We start from the raw sequence: 24,207 nt of genomic DNA, 5'->3' as shown, positions 1-24,207 counted from the left end.
AACAACTTGAGAAAAGATTAGAGGCTATGGAGGTATTCTAACTTGATAAGGCTATTGACAATGAGAAGCTAGATTTTGAATTGGCTATTGGAAAACTTAAGAAAGCAAAGGACCAACTTGCTTAATCCTTGAAAAGAAGAAAAGATTTTGTAGTATAGATGAATGGCCAACTCTACATTGAAGAAATAATTAAAGACATCCATTCAAGAAACTTAGATGAAGCTAATGAGGCAATCAAAGAACTATTGGAAAAGAATGGTACACTTCACAAAGAAGTAAGAAAGATAAGAAGAGAGCAAGAAATTTAGTCAGTAAGATTATGTGAAGTCATGGAAGATTAAATTAAGATAAAAGAAGATATAGAAGAAAATAACAATGAAATTCAACATTTATCCCTTTAGTAGGAAAACTTCATTAATCAACTCACCAATGCAAATGAAGAAATCATGAATCAAAGATCAAAGAATGAAAGATTTCAGAATGATCTAAATAGTCAAAAGAAAACCAATGAAAGGATGATGAAATCTCAACAAGACATGAATCAACTAAATGAGAAAAATCATTACAGAAAAAAGGGAAAAGTAGGAATTAGATATACAAAAGAAGGTGAATCATCCAAGCAAGAAGCTCAAAAGAACCAAAGACCTACTTGAAATTACTATGGTAAGATAGGACATACATCAAACAAATGTTGGAGCAATGGGAAAGCTAAATTAAAAAGAAAATTGTACAATTGAAATCAGCATGGTCATAGAGCTAATGAATACAAATATAAACCTAAATTTGAAGGTAAATGTCACAAATGCAATAAGCATGGTCACAAATAATCAGAGTACTATGAATTTATGGTGATTGAAAGGAAAAATTTGACAAAAGGGTGAAATCAAATTCATTTCTCACTGTGAATTTTTGAGAGCTATTTGTGCAAAGAAATTTTTAGGGAATTCAAGAGATTCAAGTGAATTACTATTGAATATTTCCATGTTATCTCAAACCCTACCAATCAATATGGAAACAACCACTAGAAAATCAAAGAAAGGATCTGATATGTTGGCTTGAGGCATCAAATGGAAGGTGCGAAACTTTAAGCTGATCCTTGCTATTACGAAAACCCTAGATCCGAGCAGAGCTCAATCAAAAATTCCATCAAAGATCAAATGGATAAGATTCATTCTCATTCATGTGCATAATGGTTAGTTATGGTTAGAACAACCTATTTTGATAACCAAGAAGATGATTCATAGGATCACTAGTCTTCCTACATTGAGTAAAGCTAAAATGACCAAAACCCTAAGTTAGGTCAAGCTAGAGAAGAAAACACTTGCTGAGTGAGATGGAAGGGGAATAAAAATTAGCTATGTTACAGACATGGAACTAAATTTTGAGATACATATCATTTCACATAAAATATACAACTCAAGTAGACTCAACAGTATGTCATACGAAGTAGTGGATCTTGCATACAAAGTGGTCAAGAATAACCTATCACTTGACCTTGTTGAGTTGATGCTAAACTAGTGCAACAAGAATATGGAAAGTATAAGAACTTTAAAGAAAAATCTTTGAAAAATTTTTTCCCTCTTAAATTTTTAATTTTTCTATGTGCAAATTTTCTTCCCATCTAAAGGTACAGTCATATGGAGGAAGGATGTACCTATTCTTTATCAAATTAATGAATGCATAGTTGAAATGGGAGAAAACTATGTGAGTATTATGGAAACTTTGATGCATTCAAATATAATATGAATAATAGATTCAAGATCCCCAAGAAACTTGTTGATGATTAAAAATATTATATTTGTTTCATCATTGATAGTGACAAAGTGTATATACAAGCAGTTAGACTAAGAATTGTATGGGTCAAACCTCTAAGTTATGAGGTAAATGTAGATGAAACAAAGGACATTATTGAAGCATTAATTAATGAGCCTATTGACCCAAAATATGCATACTTTGGTAACTATGATCAAGCTACGGCAAGAATTGAACTTGAAATTAAACTCCCTCAGGTAGTCAACAAAGCGAAGAAGAGAATTATAAAATTGAAAACCAACACTACTCTTCTATTGACTGAAGGCAAAAGAGATGATATTGAGGATGATGAAGAAAAAGATGAAGAGCCATTAAGAAGAAAGGTAAGGTTATTATAACCAAGCTTGCTAAACCATTTATTGTTGTGTTCACAAGGAGGACATCTAGGAATAAAATTGATAGAGAAGGAGGAGATGTGATCTTTAAAAGGCCTCGACCCAACTTTGGAGAAAGGATAAAGGAAATAGAGTTAGGAGTAGGCATAAAAAAATTTAAATCACTAAGGCATGAGACTAGGAATATAGAGTAGTAGAAGCAAATAGAAGACATAAAAATGACTAAAATAGGTAAGTGGAAGTATTCCCTAGACCAACTTGCTCAGTAGATTCTGAGTGATTTAATGGAGAAAATCAAGCTAGGATGGGAGAATGCTATGAAAACTACTAAAGACATATATGAGAAGACCTTGAGGCAACCCATGATGAGTTTGAATGAAAAGTAGAAGAATCTCTAAAGAATAATTAAGAAAAACTTACCTTGAGATTCAACACCTATCTTATATTGTCGAATGACATTGAACATGTGGTAAGGAATGCCACCAACACATGGAAGAAAATTTATATTCTTAATGAGCAAAGTGATTTTTTAATCAATGTTAGTGAAAAGGATGATGATGAACATGAAAAAGATGAGGAAGTTGATGATGAAGAAGTTACACATTATGACAATTTAGGTGATGAGGAAGAGGAACAGGGATAGGAAGCTACTAAGGAAGATATTCCTGAAGATCAAAACATTGAGGAGACTAACCTAGTGAAAATTGTAGTAGAGGTCATAGCCTCACTTCATCATTCTCCAAGAGAAGCACTCAAAACATCAATCTCAAAGAAAGATACTATAGGATTGATTATGTCAAACATTGTAAATACAAGCACTCAATCAATTTTTGCACCTATTCAGCTCATTACTTCATTAACAAAAGTGACAAGCACTTTATCTACTAAGAAGTTAGCACTTCCTTCTACATCAATTTATATTACATAAGGTATTCCCTCAATAAGTGCAATATCTACTTTTTTAGATAGTCCTACCATCTCTTCTATTGTTTCCATTCCTAGCATGAAAATAATAAGTACAAGGATAGTTGAGACCAAGCCTAAACTGGGCACAAAATTTTTTAATAAAGGCAAAGAGAAAGAAGAAGATATAGATCTTGACAAGGAGATTTTTACCAAATTGGGACATCTCCAATATTAACCTTGATCAAATGCATATATTCAGAGAACTTCTTTAGAAGAAAGCTAAGTAGTAGAGGCTTAAAGAATAAATAAATAAAGAATTTCAAATAATTGAAGATGTAAAGAATATCCTAGCAAAGGAACTAAACATAGAGGTTGACACTTCTCAACCAATTTTAATTTAGTTAGTAGAGACATTCAAGAAATTCAATGAAGATTTGAATGGATAGTTGAAATTGTTGGAGAGAGCTGAGAAGAAATTTGAGAATAAAGTATTGGAGCTAATTGCTCAAAAGATTTATATTCATCAAGAACAATTATCTACTATTATAGGCTCATTGGAGACCTCCCATGTCTCCATTATTTGGTAAACTATGTGATATTTCAATTTTCACCAAAGAAATTAAGGAAAAATTTCAAAGATTGATGAAGATCTACAAGAAAGTGCACAATAGTTACAACTTGACCTGAGTTACAGCTTTGCCCACTACACAAAGATCAGATTCTTAATTGATATGCAGGAAAAGTTGCTTAGAGAAGAAGCCAAGATAAGAGCTACACTAATAAACATATAGGGTATGATTCTCCCAAACATGGATGCATTGCAAAAACATATTGTACATGCCAAAATGCTCATCCATGATAATAACTTCCTAATTGTAGATCATGTGATAGAACATTCAATAGAAGTTCAAGTTGCATTGCACACATGCAAGGTGTTGCAAGAGAATTGAGACAAGACAACGATGCTGATTTTAAAGGTACATTCAGATTTCTTGTCACATTTTGGCATTAATGTATAGTATATAGCATACATCTTTGGAATTAATGTCAAAAGGGGAGAGAAGATTTTATATTGTAAAGAAGATGTATATTGTAAAAGGGAAGTATACATAAAGGGGGGGAAAATATATATCATACATGAAAAGATGTAAAGCATATTGTATACATGTATGGGGGAGCATTATATATGTATAGATACTTAGAGATACATCTCTTATAAAACCAATTTTGAAAAATCTCAATAACAGAGAACTATAATGAGTTGGGGACACAAGGTGATGAATAAAAGGTGTTATTGAATTTAGTTTTGACTAATAAGTATTTTTTTCACTAATGCCAAAGGGGGAGATTGTTGATATTTTAGTCATGTTTTTTATTAGTGACACTCCCTTATTCAAATTGTAAGTATCTACCAAGCGTATTATACAATTAACAAATTTAACCAAGCATTTTAGACTCTACCAAGTTCTATAGTTGCTACTGAGTCCAAGAAACAGTATTTAGTTTGTGCCAAGCAACTTCTACCATGATGGTGATCGATAGTATAAACTGAGCTTTCATAAGGTTTACCAAGTTCCTTAGTGCAAACTGAGTTGTGCAGTGCTTACCAAGTTTGCAATTATAGCGATGTGAATCTAATGTTGACTGAGCCACTCAGTGTTAACCAAGTGACTCAATTTATACTGAGCTCATAGTGATAGCATTTACTGAGCTATGCAGTATGAATCAAGTGACTCAGTTTATATGCCAATTATTATAGTATTCACCGAGTCACCAGTATAGACCGAGTTTAGACTACTTGGAAGTGATCCATATGAACCAAGCTTCTACATCTATCGATTGCATGATGATGTTGAGCATTAATAGTGGATGTTGATTATCAGAACCTCACTGAGCTAGTCTTCATAACCTGAGTTCCTATAGTTGGGCCAACTTTGTGTATTTTGTGCAAACTTGTATTTTAGCTGACATTGTTGATTTGCAAATTGGATTCGAATATGTAATGTATTGTATCACATCCAAGATATATATGGAAGTGAGATAACAAGAATAGAAAGGAAAAAGTGTGAAATACAAGGCTACAACATTATAAGGAGTAGCAAAGAATTATCTATCACAATAAGGTGATCATAACACTCAAAGGAATCTCATTCAACAAACCAAGTTGCAAATTAAAGATTAGCCATTTTTTCATCCTAATAGGTGGATCAATTAAATCCTTTCACAAGGTAGACTTAACAGTCTTTTGTAAATCTCTTTACCAAGTGCATACTTCATTGTATATTTGTGAATCCTTTTGTAAGGTGCACCTAGCAATCCTTATTGCTTCTAATAAGGAAGACCATCAGAAGTGATCATTGTAATCCTTAATAGGCCAACTTTATATTGTAGTACTAAAGCTTGTGGGTATCATCCTCACCCTAGTTTTACTTTCTATTTGGAAGGTTTCTAGATCACCAAATTGTGTGTCATAGTGTTATGAATGTTTTAATGCTTTTAGTTATTCATGCATGTAATTAGATCAGAATACACATGATGAATTAATTGATAATCAAGGATTAAGTTTTATTGGTTATTGATTCACCCCTCCCCTCTCTATAACTTAACCTATCATACATATTTCCAACAATGTGGTTATTTGGTGTGGATGACCCAATAAAGCATCTAAGGAGTATTGATTGGATGGAATTCATTTCTATTGGCGTGGACAAGTTGAAAGAAGGGATGATTGGGAATTTAATCTTTTTGAGTTAGGATTAGTGTAAGAACCCTAATAGGCTAGAGCAGTGGCTAAGAAGAGACCCTAAGAGAATGTAGGGTTAAGGAGAAAGACTTATGCTTACATTAGTGTGGTATTAGAGCCCCAAAAGATTTGGGCTTGTGGATAGATGTTTCAAACTATTGAAGGATCAGTAAGTGAGACAATAATGGTGACTAATGCAACATTAGCCAAAGAGATGGGTGAAGAAAGAGAGAAATAGAATCCTTGAAGAAGCCCTAAAAGAAATGAAGACTAAGCTATAAGAAGTTGCTAAAGTGGCCAAGACTAAAGATAAAGAAGGTGAAAGTAGTGAGAAAGGAAAAGAAAAGGTTGATGAGGAGGACATTATTCTTGAACCAGACCATCCACTAAATGAAGAACCATTCTTTTAGACCATCAAGGAACTAGGAGAAAAATCCTAGAAGGAATTCTATTGTTTAGTGGAAAGATGGACATTGATACAGTGGTAGAAAAAATTGAGGGAATGGAGAATAATTTTGAGTGTGAAGGTTTCATAGAGGCAAAAAAGGTAAAGATTCCAAATCAAGACTCAAAGATTTAGCATTGACATGGTGGAAATACATGCAAGATGAAAGGGGCAGTATAGGAAAAAAGCCTATAGTTAATTGGAATGCCATGGTAACTAAAGTAAAAGAGAATTATCTACCTAAAGAATATGACATATAGCTACATATAAAGAGGCAAGGTATGAAGAAAAAAAATTGAATGTGGCCTCTTATATAAAGGAGTTTCAAAAACTATGCCCAAGGTCCAAGATTAAAGAGGGGGAACCTGTTAAATTAGAAAGATATTTGGGTGGACTGAAGTGGAACATCCAAGAGGAGATAAACCTATGGACCCCTACTAATTTTTAGAAGTGTCATCAGTTGGATCTTAAGGTGGAAGAAAATAATAGGAAAAACTCAAAATTCAAAGGTAGAGGCAAAGGAAGGGACCAAAGAGGACATAGAGGTGGATACCAAGGCAGAGGTAATGATAAAAGAAACCAAGGTGAGTCCAAACTTGTTGAGCAGGGTAGTGAAACTACTACAAGGGGAGGTTATACAAGAGGAAAAGGTACTCAAGGAGGCTTTGATAGAGGGAGAGGTTCAAGTAGGAGTAATTCATACTTTACAAGTATGAAATTTTACTGTTGTGAACAATTGGGTCACCCTTCCTATCAATGTCCTGACAAGCCTACTTCTTCAAATAATGATAAGGAAGTTGCATATTCTCATGAGGACACAATGAGTTTCAAGGGATCTAAGGTAGAGAATATTAAATCATAGAGAGGAGAGAACTTGATGTTTGAGAGGTTTTTGATTAGACAACCAACCAAGGATGAACCCAAGCATAGAAGGGCCTTGTTCAGAATTAGGTGCAAGATTTTGGGAAAGGTGTGTAAAATTATTATGGATTTAGGCTCCATAGATAACATATAAAAGGAAGTAGTGGATAAGCTCAAGTTGGTAAAAGTACCTCATGTTAACCCTTACAAGGTGACATGGTTGAACAAAGGGTAGTGTGTGTTGGTAAACAAGAAAACTTGGGTTGAGTTTTCAATTGTAGCATATGAAGACAAATTGCTTTGTGATATATTACCTATGGATGCATGCCATCTTATGTTGGGAGGATCTTTGCAATATGATAGAGGTGATTTCTATGATGGGAAGGAAAATTCCATTCTTTCAAGAAAGATGTGAGAACTTTCAAGATTAAGTCCTTATTGGAGGAAGAGGAATGACAATCCAAGACTCCTAGTGTACTGATGAGTAGTAGGAAGGAATTCATCAATGCTCTTAACCATGAAGTTAGTGAAGGGTATTCTATTCTGATTAAGCCTAAGGAAGAAGAGAAATTTAAGCAAGAATGCTTACCCACTAAAATCTAAGAGATACTTGTGAAGTATAAGGACATTGTCAGTATTGGAACATCTACAACTTTACCTCCTATGAGAGTCATAAGTCATTAGATTGAATTTGTACCTAGTGTTTCATTGCCAAATAAAATAGACTATAACCTTACCCTAGAATAGAATAGAGAGGTAGCAAGGCAAGTGTAAGAGCTTCTGGATATGGTCCCAATAATAAGAGCATCAGTCATTGTGTAGTGCTAGTAGTTGTGGCATCCAAGAAAGGAGGAAAATGGAGGCTTTGTACATATTCAAGGGTCATAAACATGATCACTATAAGTGTTGGAACTTACAAGTGGGAAGATTTACTTCGAAGAGGGGGGGTGAATCAGAAGTAACTAACTTTAACAATTTCAAAACCTTTTAGCTGAAAATATTCACATGCATCTAATTCATCTAATGAACATAAAATTAAAAAAATGCATGAAAATATATAACAAAAGATTTGATAACCTAGAAACCCTCCAAAATGAGAAAGTAAAATTGGGGTGAGGATGACACCCACAAAGTATCACTGTAGCAATATGTAACTGTTCAAGGTTACAAAGTTTGACCACTTCTAATGGTTTGGCCTATGAAAGGCCTATCCTATTAAAGAATTTACACCTTGTTGAAAGTGACCTAGTTAAAGGATTTAACCACCCTATTAAAAGTGGGCCTAGTTAAAGGACTTTAGTATATTCACTTGGAATGCCACCTTCTTAAAGGATTTACAAATGAATGCTAAGACAACCTAAGTCCACAGGATTTTCATTACTAATAAAATTGCTAGAGATTATTAGAAAGTCTTGACCTAATGAATTACAATCCTTAATTGCTAATTCTAGATCCTTGTTCTACTTTGACTACTCTGATCCTTCCTTGATCTAATATGTCACTCTTTGTAACTCTAATACTCTGTTCTCGATCAACTAGATTCTACAATGCTACTCTACTCTTTTCTAAGTCTTTACACCCTTTTTCACTTCGCTATAATTTACCCATACACTTCTCACATCCACTTCTCGCACACACATAATGGAGTTTCATCCTCTTAAATATTTTGAAGACGTAGGCTTAGGCATGAATCTATGATCAACATTTACTCTTCATTTCCTACTCAATTATTGCACTTTTCCTATTGGTTGCATGTCTTCCCCATTTTTCTTATTGGTTGCATGCTGATTACATAGGTCAAAGTAACAAGAATCAGAATTGGATCGGAATCGGCAAGGCCGAATCATATTGTGAATCGGCCATGAATCGGAAAATTTAAAAAAACCTTGAAATTTAGTGAGTAACTTATTTCATAAACCCTTTATCACTAATTCGATTCACCGATTCACAAAAAATTGTTTGGCTTGAATCAAATCGCCAAATCGCATGAATCGCATGAATCGCCGTGATTCTTGGAACTATGACATAGGTAATGCAAAAGATTTGATCTTATCTTCAAGATCCCTTGAGATTCATCCTATGTCAACTTCAAAAATGGTTTACATTTAATTTTGTGAAGGCACAAACTCATATGCTGATTTTGTGTTACATGACACTTACTAGTTGATGCTTGGCACATATAGGAATTCTATCTCACTTAGCTCCTATAGTAATTATTTTTCTCTCGGCATCTATACTCTGCTTGGCACTTGAACTTCACTCAGCACCTGAAGATCACTTGGCACCTAAAGTTCACTCAGTACCTATTGAATTCTCTGGCTCTGCATACACTATAGCTCAGCTTCTATATTATACTTGGCATTAACTGAAGAATTTGGTTAAGTGTGTTGACAATCAAATGTCAAAACTAATCTGAGACCAACAATCTCCCCCTTTGACATGAGTGGAAAAAAAACTTAACTAAACATTATGAATTTGATCTATATGAGTATACTACACATTTTTTTCAACATATGTACCAAGCTTTCAAAAACTTGTTCAAAATTTTGTATACCTCAAAAATTTTGTAACTCCCCCTGAGCTGATGTGCCAATTTTGTAACCAAAATTCTTGTGATGAATGTGTCTCATGTTGATATATTTGATACTCTTTCTTTTGTATACACTTTATAACTATCTATACCCTATTTCTACTTTATTTGTACTTTGCATCTATTTATGCTCCCCTTTCATATCTTCTAGCAATTTTTGCATCTTTTTGGCTTTATTCCCTTATTACTTCTTCAAAATGTGAATTTGAATATCTTTCCCTTTAGATATTCTTTATTACTTCCATCAAAGAATGTATTATCTCCCCCTTTTTGACACTTATGTCGAAGGGTCCTAAGAATGAATAGAATATTTAGCCAAAAATGTTTTATTTACCTCCATAGTCATCTTTAGAGAAGCATCCCAATTTTCTAAAGAAATTTCCAATGATTTGTGCTAGATGGCTATATCTACTATAAGATGTACAGGTAAAAGCACAAACTCGTGTCACCTTTTATAAAGAAATGTGATATTAGAATGTGACAGTTCAACATTAGTGACAAAAAAAATGGTATTTGTGTTTAAAACATGAAGATGATAAAAATTGATGAAATGTGTAGAATTGGATGAATTTTATGCCTATAATTTTTATAATTTTTTTGAGTAGGAATTTATTCATTTTATTTTATTTTGAAGTCCCTTTTTTAACTATAAAAAATATAGGGTGTAGTTCCTGTCAAACAAGTATATGCAAATCATCTTTTTTTGTTCTAATTTGAAAATACTTTATAGATGACATCTATAGCTAGTGCACAAAAAAAGAAATAATTATTTTTGATGTATATTTTCTTTGTTATAAGTACTCAAGTTCGACCTTATCAGAATCCAACAGTTTTTTCCTCCCATCAAAACTTTCCTATCAAATCTATACCTTCTTGAAAAAAAATTACATATTCTTGAAGAGGATTCTCTCCTCTAGAGATAAATATAATTTTTTAATTTTTTTGATATGATTTACTATTTTTTTTCCTTTTTTGAGGGAGCATCTTTTGAAATGTTGAAATATTGACTTATAATACTTTGAGATTATAACATATTATAACTAATCAAAACACTCAAAAATTTATATAATGATGATATTGAATTTGATAATGATGATATCACAAATGGCGACACAGATCTGTGCTTTTACCCATACAAGGCCTTCTAAAGTATAAAGATTAGGATCTTTCTTTAGAACATTTTTTCCATAGGCCATTTCTTTATGGAGTACTTCTAAATGTGGATCAATGGAAGATTGAATTTGTATCAATTTGGCCTTAACATTGGCCTCTTCTACTATCAATACAACTAACTCTTTTTGTGTGTGAAGTGTAGTTGCAAAATGCTTCTCACTTTGAGATGGATCTTTGGGTAGCTATGTGCTAGAAATCTTGAGATTTCGTTCCAAGCTTAGAATCCTTTGGCTAGTTTCTTGTGTATAATGAAACTAGCCACACAATTTTGAGTATAATGAGAAGATATTCTCAATTACTGTCTTCACTTTTTCAACCTTCTTAGCCTATTCTACTTGTGAGAGTGTTATTTCACTAGATATTTTCTCATTGATTTTCATCTGAAACTTCTTTTTAGACCATTCTAATAACTTAACATTTGTATCAAGGTCTTCATTCTATACCTAGTCCACTATATTGGACAATTACTCCATGATGGGATGGGTTTTATCAAGTACTTGCAAGCTAAATGCATCAAGGAATATGTCTTTGATTTCCACAAGTGCTTGCTTCTGTCTATACTCATTGATGAGTATCTCTTGCTTTTTCCTTCTCTCAAGTGCCTCTTGCACTTCATTTATCTATGCTAAATTCATTTTCTTGGTGTCATAACTAGGTATGACTATTTCTTCATCAAGTGTAGGGTCTCCATATTGAAGTATCTTTGCAACCTTAGTGGAGCTTGATCCTAGTGCTAAGATCTATAGTGGTACTACATTAGTGCTCGACCTTTTAGTAGGAGTCCTTAAGGTAGGCAAGTTTTCTAATGTTTTTATTGCCTCTTTCTCCTTAGGGGTTTACTACTCTTCCTTTTCCTCTTCTCTACTACCTTGATCAATAATTATGATTTGAGGAGGTGCACCTTGGATTTGTGCTATAGGAATGTCTTGTCCTATTTGTTCCTTTGTTGGCTCCTTGGCAATTGTTGTTGATGTGACTGCATGATCAACCTTAGTAGTTTTATCTTGTGTTTCTTGCTCTTTAGGTTGATCTACTATAGTTGTGGGAGGTTGTGAAGGTGGTTCTTGTGTTTTCACCTTTTCCTTTATAATTTTAGCTACAACCTTTTTTAATTCATCCACACTCAACAAAACATGATTAGTACACAGTTGTGATTGCAGTGTAGTTTGGTGAAGGATCCTTTTGAGATCCTCTATAGTTAATAGGTTGATGTTCTAAGATGAGGTGTCAAGAACATCTTTAACAATTATAGTTTTTTTCAACTGTTATATGTGTAGGACTTGGTGGTGGTAGTTGGGTGTCTTGGACACTTTGTTCTAGCTGCTACTCTTTAGCTATTGCCTCTTCACCCTATGCCTTCTCCATTGTTTCCTCTTCTTTTTCTTTCTCTACCTCCTCCTCTTTCTCATTTTCCTCTTCTTCTTCATAATTTCTCCCCTCAAAGGGGTCTTCCTAACCTTCCTTTATAAATTTCAATCATAAATCAGTTTCTACATTTGTGTGGACTTTTGAACAATATTTTCAATTTGGTTTTGTATAATTCTAAAGGCTCTATATTTGGGTGCAAACTTTCTCCCATGTTTCTTATTAGCCTTAGTTATTTGACCTTTAGTAAGTTCTATCATTACATGAGCCAATGTAGACTCTCTTATTTCCTTTTCCATCTTAAGATAGTAATGCCATTTATTTTCAACTAATGAACTTAGCTCCTTAGACATTGAGTTGTCTAGTTCAAGTGGGGTAGTCTTGAACTTAGACATCATAGTGTATATGGACTCTTCCACTATGTTCTATTGTTTCTTTGAAAACTTATTAAAATATATGGTCCTAAAACCAATTAAATATGCATTATCTCTAATTTTATTACAAATATTTTTCAATTTAGATTGGGTAGAACATCTTACCAATTTGAATTGATCTTCATCAGACTTTGTCTTTTCTTCATCTAATTCAGGAGGTGCAACATACTTTGTTCTTTTCTTCTATTCTACATGCCCTCCTTGTTTTTTTGCCTTTTTTTTCTCCTATTATTTTTCCACTTGGGTTGTTTCCCTAGTGTCTACCCTTGTAGTTGGCTTGGCTAGGCTTAGCTTTGTAGCTTTCTTCTCTCCCTTGGGCTGTGCAACTAGCCATTTTTGAGCTTTCCTTTTCTTTGGCATAGCCTTGGGTGCTTCTTGCTTGACACCTTCCTCCTCTTTAGTATCCTCCCCCATACCTTGGGTTAAAGAAAGTGGTCCCTAACCTTTTCCTTTTTCATCATCCTTGACTTCTTCACCTTCTTCTTCTTCTACTTCTGCAATGCCCTCACCAAATTTGACTTTTAATTTCTTGACAAGTTTATCCTTCTTTTTTAGTGTGGAGGCAGTTTTCAACTCCATATCCACTTTTGATCTCACCATGTCATAGGTTCCAAAATGTGGTGCACTCTTGTTTACTTCCTCTAATAATAATGTAGTTATTGCTATTGATGCTTCATCTATGTTTATTTCATAGCCAAGAGGTCTTAACCATCTGACTCTTGGTATGATAGCTTGTATGTATGTATAGTCAATATCTACAAGAAAACATACATCATTTACATGTTTCTCTACTAAGGAAACTGGTATTCTTAGCCTTTTCTTCATTGACTTCTTGAAGTCTTCAAAATAGCTAGTCATTAAGGTCTCAAAATTAGCTCCCATCTACTCTATGTAATCATTTACTTGAGCTATGATAAAGCTATTAGTTTTCCATGCAACTTTTCTAAAAGAAGGAAACTCATTATACACATAAAAGAATATAAAAATCAAAATAGCACCAAATTTTCATTAGGCTCCCTTGGTTCTCCTGATTGCTACCAAATTCTCATTAATCTATTGTAGTTGTAGTTCTACAAGATCATAGGTATGATCCTTTTTCACCAATTTGTAGCCTACATCCACTACAATGTAAGGTACACTATTGAGTCTATTGGATTGGTAGAATTTATGTGCAATGACTCTGATAACAAAGTCAACAAGAGAGGATCAATCTAATTGTAATCATGTTTAATAAAGAAAGAATGGATGTTGGTACGAGCAATAATATGTTTCTTGGTTTTCATAATCTCAAGGGATTTTCTCTATCTTTTCGACACGTTTGGAGGATCGTTATTATTTTCACTCGCTATTGTATCAAAGAGGCAAATGATCACAAACCCAATAATAGAAATAGAGCCAAAATCTTGGCTGGAAAAATTTGCAAAGATTGGGGCTCATGAGAATTGTTGAAGAAAAAATAGATGTCATGACTGGAGAATGGAGCAGAAAGGAGTTGGCGGGTGAAGTGGAGAAGTTGAAGAATATGGGCAAAGTCTAGAAAAAATTGGAAAAGGGCAGAGTTGCAATTTTTTTTGAGAAACTCCATAGTTTTGACCCTGAGGTCACCAACAACATGGTGAACTCGTGGAATGATGGAAAGGTCAAGGTGAATGGGGTTTCTTTCCAAATCACAAAGGAGGTGGTTGCGGAGGTCACTGGTATCCCTATGGAGGGTTTCAAATTCTACAAGGACAAGAAACTTTCATCCAATGCAGTCAAGGAGTTCATGAAAATTTTTGCAGAGATGAACAAGCTGGAAAAGAAAGAGTCTTTCTATGTGATAGAGACTATAAAGAAGTTTTGGAGGTATGTTTTATATGCCCTCATTGATTATGTTACCATGGACCCTAGGTTTGATCGGGTCAGAACTCACCATTTTGTGATTTTAAATCATTTTTGCCATAAGAAAAGAATTTCCATTCCCTTTTACCTTCTCACTTCTATGAACAAGGAAATCTCTAGTTTCAAGAAGAAAGCCACTGTTAACCCTACTTTGCATGAGGGATTATTGCTCCTCATCCATGAGCATTTCAAAGCTCAATCTATATGCAAGAACCCTCCTCATGTTGAGGATGTTGACGAAGGCAGCTCCAGCTTTTCTTCTAACTCTGATGACATTGAGAGCATTAGCTCAGAGGAGGAGAATGTTTCCTCAGGAAAGAAGAAAAAAGGTCAAGCAAGGAAACTGTCCACTGCTACAATTCCCAGTAGGAAAATCCCTAGGGATCATGGCCAAGCTTAAGCAAAAGAGGGTTATGCTGAGGAGGAGGAGGAAATGGATACAAAAGATTCTGACAAAGTGTTAGAGGAGGAGTTGGAAGAGAAGAAACCTAGGAAGAAATGGAAGAGGGAGGTTGTGAGAGTTGAGGAGACTAGAAATTAGAGGAAGGATGCTATTCCTCTTCCCCTCTCCCCTGTCCAGTCTCAGCCTCTTTTGAAGGAAAAAGAAAATGTCATCACTAGTGAGAACGAGGGGGAAGTGCAGGTCAAAAATAGGATAAAGGCCTGGAAAAATTTCAATGTGAGAACTACTACTATGGGATTTTTAGGGAAGCTATGAACCCTCAGATCCTGGTGGACAACTTGGAGTAGCCTAGGCTCAATGAGCTCATAAACCTAGCTATCCTGGCCATCTTAAACAATGCAAGGGAGACTGGAATGAACCTTCTGAATAATGCCTTTAGTAGTATGATTGACAACTTTAGATCAATCAAATGGCTCTTCCATGAGCTGGAGGAAGTTAGAGAAAGGGTATCCCAGATGGAAAGTATTAAGAATAAGATAGGTAATGATAGCCAGGAGGACCAAGAAAACAAAAAAATCTTAAATGAAAGGAGATTAAGAAATCTTGAAAACTACAACCACAACTTGGCAAGTCAGATGATTTCTCTCTTGAGTTTGATGAATGACAACATCCAATCCCTTACTGGTAAACTTAAGGACAAGGGCTTGCTGGTGGAGGAGGGAGGATAGAACAGGGATAAGGCCAGGTCAAATGATGACAAGGCCACGATCAGTACACTCACCAGTATGGATCAGGGCATGGAGAAGGTCCAGGATCAAATGGAAAAGGAGTAACAAAAGATAGTCGAGGCAGCTCAGACTATGCAGGAAATGGAGAAGATAACTAAAGACTAGTTTTCTAGTCTTTTGTCTTTTTGTCTTCCTAGCTTTTGGCTTTTTCGATAGGCTTTCTATAGTTTGTTTTAGTTTGTTTATTTTCTGGCCTTTCTGTGGGCCTTTGTTTTGGGCTGGGCCTTCGGCCTTTTTTTTAGCTATTAGACCTCTATTTTGGTTGGGCTTCTTTGGCTTATTATCAGCCTTGTTTTTGTAAAACTTATGGGTTTCAAGAGCCCTTAAAACCTATTTATCTTATCAAAAAAAAAGTCAACAATAGGGTCTTGAATGGTATCAATTGTCATCCCTCTCTTGTTCCACTTGGCACTAGTATTTTTCTCAATTGCCTCCTTATAATCACTCCTAAGGGTCTTTTTCTGATCTAAGGTTAGGTACCCTATCACTCTATGTATAATTCTTTTTGTGATTTTCACTGGGCCATCCTCCAACCATAAGCTTCCATTGTGTATTCTACTTAGCACTAATCTGATCCATTTAGTCTTGAACATTGTAGGGAATTCTAGGGCATGTGTTAAAACCTTCTTTTCAACAATCTAATATTCTTCCTTCAACACTCCATTTTCACATAGTTTCTCATAGGCTTCCCTCATTTCCATGTTTCCTATGGCTCCAATCTTACAATTGTAACATCTCCTTACATCCTGAACCATAATAACCTTAGGAGGTATGATAGATAGGGCTCTAGTTGGGTCGTTCTTATATGCTACCTCTAGGATTTGGCAGAAATTAGGTTGTTTCACTTCATTGGACACTAGTTGGACCTCAAATGGTTCTTTTTGTGATTTTCACCTGGCCATCCTCCAACCATAAGCTTCCATTATGTATTCTACTTAGCACTAATCTGATCCATTTAGTCTTGAACATTGTAGGGAATTCTAGGGCATGTGTTAAACCCTTCTTTTCAACAACCTAATATTCTTCCTTCAACACTCCATTTTCACATAGTTTCTCATAGGCTTCCCTCATTTCCATGTTTCCTATGGCTCAAATCTTACAATTATAACATCTCCTTACATCCTGAACCATAATAACCTTAGGAGGTATGATAGATAGGGCTTTAGTTGGGTCGTTCTTATATGCTACCTCTAGGATTTGGCAGAAATTAGGTTGTTTCACTTCATTGGACACTAGTTGGACCTCAAATGGTTCCTTCTCCTAAGTTTTCCTAGAGCTAGAAGACATTTTTGTAATCTAGGGTTTATATGCAAAGAAAATATGAAACTGCATAGCTTGGTACAAATGTAAATACCTCAAAATTGATGAAATTGTGCTAAAATGCTGTTGAAATCTACTTATACACTAGATTCTCTACTGTAAAGTTTCTCTAAACTCTTTTTCATCTTTTCTCTTCATTTTTTATGAAGAAAAATGATTGAAAATGTGATAATATACCCTATTTTCATTGCATTTAATGCTTAGTGTGTTTACAACTATCCACTCAAGTTCTGAAGGATTCTACATTACTCAACTTCCATTGCCTTTTCATCACTCAACTTCCATAGGAGTATTTATTTACTTAGCTTCAACTAAGATTTATCTTCACTTGGCATCCTCTACCAACTCAGCTCCTAATTTTTTGACAATCAACTTGGCATGTACTGGAATTTTACTCAACTTCTAAGGGCAACTCAACAACACTTGTGAAATCTTGAAATTTTAACTTTGCATCTTTGTTCATGTTGATCTCTTCCTTTTAGTACTTTCTTATTTTGGGAACTGATGTAGGATAAAGTTTTTTAAATCAGTCCCTCATGCTTTCTCTAGCTTAGTTTGATGAAGTGTGACCACTTGACCTATTAGGTGAAGTGATCCCTTCATTTGATGTGCTACACCCATCTTTCTTCTTCTATGTCTCATTCATTTATCCTTTGATGTGTTCAACATCTACCTTAGCTTTACCTTTGTTGTTCTTTGAGTTGGGTGCCTTTGACCTTGTTGGGAAATTCTTGCTAATATGACTAGTCTTCAAGCAACCGAAACATGTGGTTTGGCTCAACCATTTTCTGTAGTTTCCTCTGAAATATGTTCTTATGCAATTTTCAAGAATGTGTCCATATTCTTGATAGTAATGATAGCTATGCCTATGTTATAGTTCCAATTGTAGTGATGTCCATGGTTATTTCCTCTTGCTAGCTAATTTGGTGTCCACATAAACTTTGATCTGCACTCAAAAGCTCTATGTCCATACTTCTTGCAACTGTAGCAGTGACCTTCAAATTTTGGTGTTATGACAGTCTTAGTCCTACATTTATGTGCTTGATGTCCTTTCTTGTTGCACTTATAATAGTGACTCACATTCTTAGGTTTGTCATGTTGATGAGCATTCTTTCTCTTTCATACATTAGATTTATGTCCCTTTTTACCATAGAAATGACAAGTAGGTTTAGTTTTCTTACCTTTGTTGCTCCTTTCTTTTGCAATCTTGGATGACTCTCCTTGTTCAATGCTGGTGTATCCTAGTCCTGAAGTATCATTGCTAGCCCTTGGTGATTTTAGTAGTTGCTCAAAGTACATGATGGCCTCATTGGATTTGTTGAAGCTCTCTACAATCTCCTTTTCCCTTTTTAGGTCATTTTGCAATTGTTCATTCTACATCTTTAGTGTAGAGATCTCAATATCCTTGAAATTTAGTTCATGATGAGCATTCATCATCTGGCTTAGAGTGTCTAGCTGCATGTTTGAAATTCTTGCAAGCTCAATTGAATTTTCTTCCAATCTACTGGCTAGATTTCACTTGTCTTCTTCTAGCATAACCTTGTCTTCAATGGCTCTTTTCTTCTTTTCAGTCACTTCACAAAGCATCATGGCTTGTGACTCTTGTTCAAGCTTGAGTGTTCTGATTTCCTCTACTTGAGCTCTATTTTTCTCCATCAGGTTTTCTATTGCTACATCAAATTCTTTGGAATCTCCATTTATAAATAGATTTGAGGTGTCAATCTCCTTATATTTTGTATCATTCTCAGCTATGGCAATCTTTGTTCTTCTCTTTAAGGATTTTCTCAATTCTTCTCTAGCTTATTCCAAAGCATATAAAGAAATTTATATGTCAATTGCCTAATTCTCTATGATCTTCCCATATTTAGACTTTCATTGCGAGATCTTTTCTCCAAGTTGTAAGGATCCTCCTTGTGAGAACTTAACTCTGATACCAATTGTTGGAATTTACAAGTGGGAAGATTCTAAGGGGGGGGGGGGAGTGAATCAAAAGTAACTAACTTTAACCATTTCAAAACCTTTTAGCTGAAAACATGCACATGCATCTAATTCATCTAATGAACATAAAAGTAAAGACATGCATGAAAATAGATAACACAAGATTTGATAACACAGAAACCCTCCAAAATGAGAAGGTAAACCTGGGGTGGGTATAACACCCACAAAGTATCACTGCAACAATATGTAACTATTCAAGGTTACAAAGTTTGACCACTTCCAATGGTCTACCCTATGAAAGGCCTATCCTATTAAAGACTTTACACCTTGTTAAAAATGGCCTAGTTAGGATTTAACCACCCTATTAAAATTGGGCCTGGTTAAAGGACTTTAGTACATTCACTTGGAATTCCACCCTATTAAAGGATTTACAAATGGCTACTAAGCCAACCTAAGTCCATAGGATTTTCATTCCTAATAAAATTGCTAGAGAGTATTAGAAATTCTTGACCTAATGACTTGAAATCCTTAATTATTGATTCTAGATCCTTGTTCTTCTTTGACTGCTCTGATTCTTGCTTGATCTAATATGTAACTCTTCATAACTCTGATACTCTATTCTTGATCAACTAGATTCTGCAATGCTACTTTTCTCTTTTCTAAATATTTACACCCTTCTACACTTCACTATAATTTACCCATACACTTATCACATCCACTTCTCATACACACATAATGGGTTTTCATCCTCCTTTTAAATATTTTGAAAACTTAGGGTTAGGTATGAATCTATGATCAACATTTACTCTTCATTTCCCAATCTATCCTTGCACTTTTCCTATTGGTTGCATGCCTTCTCCATTTTTCTTATTGGCTACATGTTGATTACATAGGTGATGCAAAAGAGTCAATCTTACCTTCAAGATCCTTCAAGATTCATCCTATGTCAGCTTCAAAAATAGTTTACATTTGTGTTTGTGAAGGCACAAACTCATATGTTGATTTTGTGTTACTCGACACTTACTAGTTGCTGATGCTTGGCACATATAGGAATTATGTCTCACTCAGCTCCTATAGTAATTCTATTTCACTCAACATCTATACTCTGCTTGGCACCTGAAGATCACTTGGCACCTGAAATTCACTTGGCACCTATTGAATTCTTTGGCTCAACACACATTGTAGCTCAGCTTCTATATTATACTTGACATTAACTAAAGAATTTGGTTAAGTGTGTTGACACTCAAATGTCAAAACTAATCTACGACCAATAATAAGGTATAGGTTTCCCATACCTAGAATTGAATACTTGATGGTTTGTCTTGGAGGAGCTCAATATTTTACAAAGTTGGACCTCAAAAGTGGTTATGATCGGATAAGGATAAAGTAGGGTGATGAGTGGAAGATAACTTTTAAGACCATAGATGGAATGTATGATTGTCTTGTGATGCCATTTGGGCTAACCAATGCTCCTAGCACATTCATGAGACTTGTGAATGAAGTATTGAAAAACTATATAGGGAGATTTCTGGTGGTATATCTTGATGATATACTCATCTTTAGTAATACAAGAGAAGAACATATCAAGCATTAGGAGGTGATGGTAAGGAAGTTGCAAGAAGATAAATTGGCAATCAATTTGGAAAAATGTGAGGTTATGAAGCAAGAAATTGTATAGTTTGGATTTGTAGAATCCAAGGGATCTTTAAAGATGGACCAAGACAAGGTTACAACTATCTTAAACCAGCCACCACCTACCGCAGCAAAAAGGATAAGAAGCTTCCATGGGTTAACTCAATTTTATAGGAAAATCATTAGGAACTTCAATGTTATTTGTGCACCATTTCTAGACACCATTAAGGGTGAGATGAAGAAAAAAATTTGGTGGACTTTTGAAGTAGGAAATACATTTGAAAAGTTGAAAGAACAAGTGGCCACACAACCTATCATTAAATTGCCTAGTTTTGTAAAAAAAGTTACCCTAGAGTGTGATGCAAGTGGGATGGTAGTAGGAGGTGTGTTAAGGCAATAAGATAGGCTAGTATCCTTATTTAGTGAGAAGCTAAATAAAGCCAAGAAGATATATTCTTCTTATGACTTGAAATTGTATGCTCTAGTTTAGACTCTTAGGAAGTGGAGACACTACATTCTACCCAAGGAGTTTGTAGTGTTTACTAACAACCAAACCCTTAGCTACATCAATACCCAAGAAAATTTAAGCAATAGACATTTGAAGTGGATAGAATATCTTCAAGCATTGACACTCACCATCAAGCACAAGAAGGGGCAGTTGAATAAGGTTGTAGATGCATTAAGAAAGAGGATGTTGACCATTCAAGAAGTTTGACTACACAACATTGGCATAGAGAATTTAAAGGACCTCTATAAGGATAATGAAGAATTTTCTGAAGCCTACAAGGTATTCTTTGGATTTAAAAATTATTTTCATAGTTCTTTTGTTGATTATACCTTCCAAAGTGGACTATTGTTCAAAGGAAACTAGTTATGTGTTCCTTAGGGTTCCATAAGAGAGAACCTTATCCAAGAAAAGTGTAATGGAAGCCTAAGTGATCATTATGGCATCAATAAGACCCTAGAATTAGTTAAATGGTTCTATAATTGGCCAAAATTGTCAAGGGATGTGACAAGATATGTGGAGCAATGTGTAGTGTGCGTGAAGGAAAAAGGAGCTAGCAATGCAGGTTTGTACCAACCTTTACCAGTCCCTAATAGATCATGGGAGTGTGTTAGCATGAACTTCATTGTAGGGTTGCCTAAAAAAAATTAGGGATGTGATAGCATCTATGTTTTAGTAGAAAGATTTAGTAAAATGGGTTATTTTATACCTTACAAAACTACCCATGATTCTAGCCATATTGCACATCTATTATTTAAAGATATTGTGAGGATCCATGGACTACCCTAAGCATTGTGTTAGATAGGGAAATCTAATTTATCATCCATTTTTGGAAAAAAAATTGAGTAGGCTAGGAACTAATGTATCTTTTAGTTCAATTTACCATCCTCAGACTAATGGCCAAACTGAGGTGGCTAATAGGGTATTGGGTAATTTGTTAAGATGCCTAACTAAAGAGTATAGTTAGGCAAGGGATGTAATTATTCCTCAAGTAGAGTATGCATATAATGATAGTGTGAACAAAACAATAGGTAGAAGCTCATTTGAGAATGTTTATGGGATGTATCCAATGGGTGTGTGTGAACTTAGAAATGTTGGATTTATGGTGTGTAGGAGTGGTCAGGCTGAAGACTTCACTCAAACCATGAAGAGAGATTCTAAGACTATACAAGAAACTACACAAAGATTGAAAGCTAAAGTGAATTAGAATAGGAAGGATGTTTAGTTTGCAGTAGGTGACTATGTCATGGTACACTTTAATAAGTCTAGGTTGTAGGAAGGAGTACCTATGAAATTGCAAATGAAGAAAGTGAGACCCTATAAGATCTTAGCTAAATATGGGGCTAATGAATATAAGGTGGATCTACTTAATGATTTGAACATCTTAGTTGTCTCCAATGTAGTAGGCTTAACCAAGTTTAAGAGACCCCTAACTAAAGTTGATATGAAAAAACATGAGATTGGAAAGGATATAGCATCTAATGTCTTACCCCCAAAGCTAAAACTAAAGGCACAAAAGTGCAACATCAATACTGATGATACTTCTATGGGGGAGTATTTTAGGAACATGATTAGATCATTATCATGATAGTATGTTACATTCATGATTATTTTTGTCATTAATGTCAAAATAGTAATTTTCTATGGTATCTGACATGAAAACAATGGAAAGATCAACTTGGTACAAATAGATCATTGAGTGCTTTTACTAGAGAAGTTAAAGTGAGATACTACTAAGTGTCTAGTATATGTAGATAACCTTAGAAGAAAAAGATATTAAGTCTAGAAGAAGTTATGCAAGTTTTGGTGAAGACTGTTTTGAGATAGAGTTTACAGAAGCATGTTTTGGTAAACTTGTTATATCTCTTAGCAGAATTGTTATTTTGAGAATCAAGGTTAAAGGTGTGTAGAAGGATTGTTGGTGATGATGTAGCCAAGCTTGCTCATCATAATATTACATTTATGGAGAGTTATTCAAGTTACAAGGTGACTAATTAATGTTAAAACTAAGTGTAATGTGTTCTTAATGAGGTCCTACAGTAATTAATTAAGAAGGTGTAATAGCTAACTCAAGGAAATTTTTAATGGATTTGGTATAAAGGAAGGACATTTTCCTTTGATCGTATATGATTGTAGAGATGATTTCAAGAAGTGCAAAGAGTGGAATAGAAGAGAAATAGTTGATATGCAAAGATAAGCAGAGCAAGCAAAGTTGGAGAGAACTTCATTGCCAAGGTTTTATTTAGTGATCAAAAGTTTGATACTTGGATCTAACATTTTCAACCTAGTCCACAAGGTTTATTATTGATTGGTCTATTTGACAAGATAGAGGAAAGATGATAAAGCATATTATGAACAATTATTCTACAATTAATAGTTGAGAGATTAGTTGGATAGTGAGTTTAGTGGTCTTGCCCCAAAAGCTATTTGGACAATGGGTCCTTTTATCTTCTACAACTCCTAACAAAGTTGGCACTATTCCTAACAAGGTTGGAATCTCCTAATAGGGATTCAAAGTCTCCTAATAAGGACTCATATGTACTAAATGTGTTTATAGACTCCTAATAGGGTTCATCCTCTAACAAGGAATATATATATTAGTATATCTTTGTGGGCATCATTCCCATTGGGGTTTTCCCTCTAATCAAGGGTTTCCCTAGTTAAAATATCAGGTGTAATTGTGTGTGTGCATCTTATTATGGTTTATTTTTACTTTGATTGAATGGTTAAGATTAATTAAGGTTGATAAATTTTTTAATTGGATAACTGATCCATCCCCCTCTCAATTATCTTGGTGGACTATTGTTTCTAACAATTGGTATCAGAGCATTAGGTCCTTGAAGATAAAGTTAAACAAATTTGGGAATCCATGGTGAACATAATAAAAAAGGATAGTTTGAAGTTTGATGAAACAAATTATGACAGTTGGAAGGAAAAGATGAAGACACATCTACTATGTATGGGTCTAGGATATTTGATCTTGATAAAATCAAAAATATTATTATTGCTAAAAGTGCATTGGAAACTTGTACCAAGGATGAGAGAGAACTTTTCATTTGTGACATGAGAGCTAGAG

Source organism: Cupressus sempervirens, chromosome 5 (assembly GCF_028749045.1).
Source record: "Cupressus sempervirens isolate cs-2001-9-10 chromosome 5, ASM2874904v1, whole genome shotgun sequence".
Lineage (NCBI taxonomy): Eukaryota > Viridiplantae > Streptophyta > Pinopsida > Cupressales > Cupressaceae > Cupressus > Cupressus sempervirens.
The sequence above is the reverse complement of the archived record's forward strand: the minus strand, read 5'-3'. Positions refer to the sequence as shown.